The sequence below is a fragment of the Terrapene carolina genome, unplaced genomic scaffold, assembly GCF_002925995.2.
Source record: "Terrapene carolina triunguis isolate 2854851 unplaced genomic scaffold, T_m_triunguis-2.0 Scaffold192, whole genome shotgun sequence".
NCBI lineage: Eukaryota > Metazoa > Chordata > Testudines > Emydidae > Terrapene > Terrapene triunguis.
Window position 1 is genome coordinate 28494545 of NW_020664543.1, and position 7288 is coordinate 28501832.

General features: G+C 46.4%; 1 protein-coding gene and 1 long non-coding RNA gene across 2 annotated transcripts in view; one reads left to right on the forward strand and one right to left on the reverse strand.

The window, feature by feature from the left end:
• Nucleotides 1-7288, forward strand: part of LOC112108536 (zinc finger protein 850-like) — an 84601-nt gene that overhangs the window by 62233 nt on the left and 15080 nt on the right. The gene's annotated exons all lie outside the window — the stretch shown is intronic.
• On the reverse strand, nucleotides 370-1417 carry LOC113407057. Its single transcript, XR_003369930.2, has 3 exons — nucleotides 1191-1417; nucleotides 710-780; nucleotides 370-491 (listed from the first exon to the last, which is right to left on the reverse strand). It is a non-coding gene; the product is annotated as an uncharacterized LOC113407057 (long non-coding RNA).

Below are 7288 nucleotides of genomic sequence, written 5' to 3' on the forward strand. Positions count from 1 at the left end.
ATGGTTGCAAAACGGGAGGGATGGGGTTTGTGGTCGAAAACACTCACGGTCTGCTTCCTCCTGGCTAATGTGCCAAATTGATCTATTGCATGATTGAGGCATGCTGTTTCACTTTTTTGTGTGTGAATCCGTGAAAAGGGAGGTAAGGTTTGGGGGTACGGAGCATGCCCCTGAGCCCAAGGTGAGACCACTTTCATTTTTTTACTTTACTCTTCCAATTTGCATCATATACATGGACACAAATACAGAGAACAATTTTTTAAAGTAAAGAACATTTATTATTATAATCTGGTATATACATGAAAAATGTCTTTTGGTTGCATTATGTTTTGAACAAGAGGCATTTAAATAATTTTTGGGGGGGGTAAAGAAGTGAACTATGCACATTTTTTGCAGTTGTACTCTTTCTTGTCATCAGGCAGGTAGTCTTGATTGGTTCCTTCTGTAATGCAGGGCAAATGTGCCCACCTCTTGCAAGAATCACACTGTACCTTTGATAAGTGACAATTAAGAAATGAAATCACAGAAGTTATAATGTTACACATACTTTTCATTCACTCATGCTATTCCTTCCACATGTCAGCATTACCTAACGTATGTATGCCTATCAGCATGAAGAAAATGTTTACTGATGTGGATTTTTTTACAAGAATCATGATCCTTAGGCAGTTTATGGCATTTATTTCTCATATAATTCTATGTTTCTTACCATCGTGCAATCCTCACTTTCCTTTTCACAGTTGACGAGGTTGCAGTATATGCAGTAGTCTTCCACGTTTTCTTAAAAATATATATATCGTTATGAAATGATGAATACATTATGACCAAACTGAAAATGCAAATCTTCATTTATTAATTAATGTCAATATTTTAATCCAGTCAATGGTTTGAACGTATCTTTTCCTTTTTTGTGACTCATATTTTCTCAAATTTTTAGTTTACTGCCCCTGTATCTAAAAATGCCAATTTCATTTAGCTGGCCGATCAATAGCAATCATCATTCACCTGATTCAAATTTTTGTGTACTTAAGGATATTATTGGTTCATAGTCACCATTACAGAACCAAACCTGTGAGATATCCCACTTTAGGGGTATTAAGATAACTGTCTGCTATGTGACATAATTCCACTCTTCATGTTATCTTCACATGTGCCTAATGAGATAACAGTACATGGTAGAAAGTAATTACCTGACTCCTTCATTAGAAGAATTGCTATATGTCTTCTAAACGCAATATTAGCCTCTTGTGTTGTTTCTACCATACTGATGTCTTTGTGCTCCAAATACGCTTCTGCAAACTAACAACACTGATATTTAGAATAAACATCATAATTACCAGAGGTGAAAGTGGGCCGGTTCAGCATACCAGTAAGACCCAGCCACTTGTACCGGCCCTTACACGGCTGACGTTACACTTCCGCTGTGGTAGTGCTTTATGCTTTAATGTCGCTGCCCCCTTTAGCCCCCCCCGCCCCCGCCTTTTTTTTTCCCCCTCTGATCCCTAAATGGCCCCCTTAAGGATTGGGCTCACAACCCTGGGTTTAGCAGACCAATGCTCAAACCACTGAGCTATCCCTCTCCCCCATGGGAACCCATGGAAACATTCTACTTACTTTCCATTATGTGTGTTGTTGAGTTAAGTTTTTAGTTGGTGCAAGTTTTTGGGAGAAAATAGTTTTCTGAAACTCTGAAGAATCTGAAATAGAGAAACACCTATATATAAGGGGACTCTTGCTCCCTTACTAACATTCAGTGGGGGTGTTTTGGTTGGCTAGCTCCCAGCACTGAAAGGGGAATGGTTGATGGGAAATCAGGAGCCTGAGACTGACAGTCCCCAGGAACAATGAGAGGCCAATGCTCCAGGTCAGCCTGATTGACATGACAGGAGGCCAGGGGGGTCCTGTCCTCCCGGTGAGCTGGAATGGCCTGAGTCAAACTGAGTGGGGCCGAGCTAAGGAGAAAGGAGGGGCCCAAGCTGAGCTGGAGAGCAGAACCGGGCCAGATCCAGAGGGGCCAGATCCACAGCCACTGAGCCAGAGACGCATCCCAGTGAGAGCAGATCCTGTGCTGGGAGCAGAGCCTCAGCCACAGAGCCAGGTGTGGTGAGCAAGTGGGGCCAGCCAAGGGGGGACCTTGGTCAAAGTGCCCAGCACAGAAAGACACCCCCAGCCAAGGGCCCTTGCAGGCCAGACCGGGAGGGGGACCTTAACCTGACGGGGGCAACGCTGGGAAGAAGGGTCCCACCACTCGAAGCACGGAGGTGTGTGGCCACCACCATTGCAAGTGTCCAACCCGCAGCATCCCTGCAGCACAGCCAGGACCTGAGAAGGAAATCTGGGACCTGCAAGGAACAGACTGCGAAGTGCCCTGATGTCCAGAGACACTGTTTGTGATGTTCCCTGCCACAGAGCTGTGTGATGTGTTTTCCTTTAACCTTTCCCATTTTTCCTTCTTCTTTTCTTTAGATTAATTGTTAATTAAACAACTTGTATTTGCTTTAAATTGTATGGAATAATCAGTGGGTCAGGGAGGTGCCCAGTGCAGAGAGACTACCCCGGAGTGGGGACACCCTAGCCCCTGTCCTAGGTGACCACAGCAGGGTTGGTGGTCAAGCCCCCCAGGAATCCTGGGCCCAGCCTTGTCGGGGTTTACGAGGACTGTGCCAGACAGGAGAGTGGAAGGGGAGTCCTCAAGGGCAGGGAGGCCTCTGGGTAAAGGAAGTGGGAGCGAGGACTCAGATCCTTTCGCTAGCCCACTTCACCGGGGTAGTGCAGAAGCCAGGAAAGTTCCCCACAATAGCGGGACCATTCCCCCGCTTACATATAACATACACATATCAGTATCACCTCATTCTCAGCTATGCCTTTAATCAATCATTTTACTGTAATTTAACTAATGAATCCTAAAATAATGTTAGTGCATTATCTAACAAATTAGATCCCACCACCTGAATTGTTTTTCACCGGCAAAATTACTTATACATCAGCCAAAGAAAATCAAAAAACCAGACACAGACCACACAGATAAACAATAGAGAAATGGGGAGCAATAAATAAATAAATCACCATGATTAAAGGCATGCAAACCATTTAAGAAATGACTATACAGTTATTTTAAAGATTCTTGATTAAACATGCAGTTAGCCAGGAAGACCATTAGTATTTGTGTACTTTTACCAGATTTGACCATTACTTGGGGTATGCTCAGTTATTGGGGCTACTTGTTTGGGTTTTTTCCCCCTGATAATTCTAATAATGTACTGCTTGTGTATAAAGCTGTTGTAAAGCACCCCTCTTTCACTACTAACAGTATTGCTGTAAAACCTTTATTTTTAAGGCACAACTCTTAACTCCTTTGTGCACAGTTCTACAGGTATTCTAAGCAAGATTCTTAGTAGAAGGTTAACAAATATTCTGTGAGAGAGAGATAGACCTTGCTAAAGGAGCTTGGTCTGAAAAAGAAAGCTTGCTCAGGTCTGTGCCTCAGTTTCCCTACTCCACAGCAACTAATCAACAATTAACATGTGATTATGGTCACATGCTGCCTGCATTTGTTCAACAATTTGTGACCAGCTTTGCACAATACTTTGGAGTACTCTCATTTATTAGGGTTACTCTTCTGGAGGGGGGGTGGTTGTGTAATTCTATCAATGTACTGCTATTGTGCCCAATTGAATGAGTCAAACAGCACTTTCAAGCTGACACCCTTATTTGTCCCAGATTTAGCATGTCCCTATCCCCACTCTTACATCACAATTGTACTGGTAGTAACCCACTTGATGCGCAAACCCCAGAGTATTTTTGGGCGCTACAGGGTTCTGTAGCTTAGGAAAAAGAAGCATTGCTGCAGAATAAATGTGGACGATACAAACAGAAGAGTAAAGTTATTTATGGACTAATAGTGATAACTACTCAAAGGAGAGCCTAAACAAAAATAAGTGACATTATTAAAGGTTAATACCTGAGGTAGAAAAGGAAACAGAGAGGGAAATTGAGGGATCTCACCCACTCCAGGAAGCTTGAACCCGTGAGGCTTCCCAGCTGATGATCGTAGCTCAGAGTCTTGGAGTAGATGAAACCCCAGTGGAACTCAGGCAGAATTTGGGTCTATGCATGCTGTCACGGACTCACAGATCGTGCCCACTCTTGGCCCCGTGTGGTCTGTGTGGGGTGCCCCTTTCAGTGAGACAGCCCTTCTCGGGGGTCCACTCTCTCTCGGGGTCAGGCCCCTCCACCTCCTGGAGCTGCACCTCCCTCAGCCCAGCACACCCCAGTCTCTCTGCATCCAGGTGGGCTCTGCTTGCTCCCCCTCTCCAGCCCAGAGCCCCCCTGCTCCCAGCTGTCCCCGCCTCTGTCCATTGTCTTCACTCCAGGTAAAGAGGGTCGTAAACCAGGGCCTCCTCTCCTGCTTCTGTGCTCTGGCTGGAACCGGCTGGTTAGGTCACTGGGTCCTCACTCTGCAGCCCATTGTCCTCCCACTGGCCAGAACCGGCTGCGTCTCCTCAGCTGGGCCTCTGGGTCACCAGGTCGCCGGGGTATCCATTCTCCAGGCCATCGGCTGGGTCCCCAAGTCCTCTCTCCGGTCCTCTGCAAAACACACTCCCTCTCCCCTCACCTTGTTAAACCAGTAACACCCAGGGAAACTGAGTCCCACCCCCTCCACATGCAAACCATTGAAACTCCACAGAAAACAAGAAACCCCCCACTTCGTCACACATGCATCAGAAATGTTACTGGAGAGTCAGTATATGGTTTTGTAGAGAAAATTGCTTGAAGGGAGGAGACTAGATTTGTTTATGGGTAAACTAATGACTCAAGGAATTTCTTTAGGATAGACAATAGGAGCTGGTCACTCTTACCTATGGCTGGTGTTACTTCAGGGTGCTGACAATGAAATTCGTCCGCTTCAGTATTTTGGATATCAATGCAAGTTTCACTACTAGAATTGGTCTAACTGATGAGCTGGGTGTGGATGAGGGTAAGGGAGTTGCCAGAAACTTGTCAGCAGGGATATAGGTGTGTCTCACACCTCCATTTAATACTGTATGCAAGTTTTTTCAAAGATCATTTTTTGTTCAAGCGGTGTGTGTGTGTGTGTGTGTGTGTGTGTGTGTCTTGCAGACTGGATACTGTGCCCTGATTCCCCAAGAAGACCGTTATTATCTGTGATTGCAGAGATCTTAACACAGCATTGAGCATAAAATGAGCTTTAACAATATGCTGTGACTACTTACATTAAAGAAATCCAGTCCACCATGGTTTAGGAGAGAGACCACTGATTGACCAATAAGAATCGGTTGTTGCAGATCCCCATAGTGCAATTTTTTTTTCTTTTCCATTGTCAGTGCAGCTTTTATTTTGGTGAGTTTTGCACACAGATGCAGAAATGTGGACTTGCGCATCCAAAAGTTCTGCAGCCACTGGTTATGAGCCCAAGCCTTCATTGTTTCAGAAGATTTTTTGCCCTTGGGAAGGATGTAAGATGACACCATATAATACACTACACTGAATATTTGTGAATCAGCTTCTACACACAAGTCCAGCACACAGGCCTTGCTGTCTTTTCACTGCAGTCCTTGATCTTGGTGACAAATCTGTAGAGAATTACTGGAACCATAAACTCCCTGAACATTAAATCTCACCAAATGAGGGTCAATCCATCCTCATCATTATATCTACTCATTATACTCCACACCCGTACATAGCCACTATATGAACTTCATACCCTCATATCTCAATGCCTGTACTTTGACCCATCACCCTTTTACCTCCAATCGGGGATATTGCAGATTATGTATTCCTTAGGCCACCTGATTTTAAACCAAACTTTGCACCATCGATAATCTGTACAGTATTCCCTGATAACCAGAAACTTCTATGCTCAAACTCTGTTCCCTTTTTTTTTTTTTAACATCTTAATAAAAATTTTAAATCTGTTGAAACTGGTCTAGGTCTAGGCGAGAGAATGTCTCAGGGCTGCCCGGGGGGGGGGCAAGTGGTGCAATTTGCCCCAGACCCCGGGGGCCCCGCAGGGGCCGCCATGAATATGTCGGAGGCTCCCCCTGCATCCGTCTTCCCCCATCCCCCGGCGTCTCAGTGCGCCGTGTCCGGGAGCGGCCCTGGTGCGCTGCAGCTAAGCAGCTGGTATACATACCATTAAAGCATTTAATGTTTTTAAATAATGTATTTAGTGTATTTTCAAATTATTACAAAGCAAAGCAATTTTTGGGGCCCCTTCCATAAAAAAAAGTTGCAATACTACAGTAACATGTATTTGGAAATGTAAAAAAAAAAATAGTGAAATACATTCAAAAATTAATTTGTAATAATTTGAAAATACACTAAACACATTATTTAAAAACATTAAATGCTTTAATGGTATGTATACATTTGCAATTACATAATGGGCTGTTGCTGGGTGATGGTGATGGTTGGGATGGGATCGGGGTGGGGGGGTGCCCGGACCCTTACCATGCCGCTTACCCCCTCTCCTGGAGCCTCAGCGTGCTGCGACCAGGAGCTGCCCCGGACAGCGTTGGAGTCACGGTGCTACAGTGCGCCAGGGCCGCTCCCGGACGCGGCACGCTGAGACACCAGGGGAAGACGGAGGCGGGGGCAGCCTCCGACATATTCGTGGGGGCCCCTGCGGAAAATTGCCCCACTTGACCCCCCCCCCCCGGCCCTGCAACACTTGTATAGGATAGAGAGGAGCTGCGGTGATTAAGCTTTGACAGGCTAGGAATTGGAGGCCTGTGCCTTTAAGACCCCAGTCCCAGGAACCCGCCCTCTGCTCTGAGGCTGACATGCAGCGTCCCTGTGAGAAGAACAAAAACAGCCTCTGCCCCCCCCACACCCCTAGATTAGCGAGCACAGTGGGTGGCTCATCCCACGGGGTCATTGTCCCCCCCCTCTCCCCCTCCCTAAACGGGGGTTTTGTCCCCGCACGGGGTCTGGCAGTGTCGCCCCCCCCCCCAGCTTAACCCCGGCTCTCACCCCCCACCACCGATTTTTCCCCTTCAGCCCCTCTTCTGCCGCTAGCTACAGTAGCTTGAACCCCCCAGGCCAGTAAAATTCTGCCCCCTGCTCAGACCCTGACAGCCCCCCGCTGCGATTTGCCCCCCTTAATCCTTTTAAACCCCCCCAAAGAGGAGGCAGCAAATCGTAAGTAGAAGTAAGGGCAGAGAGAGGGCAGTGGCTACAACGGAGGTTACTGGGCATGCTCAGTTCGAGTGAGCATGCTCAGTACACCGAAGGTAGCAAAACGGGAGAAGGAGCATTTCGGGCTGAT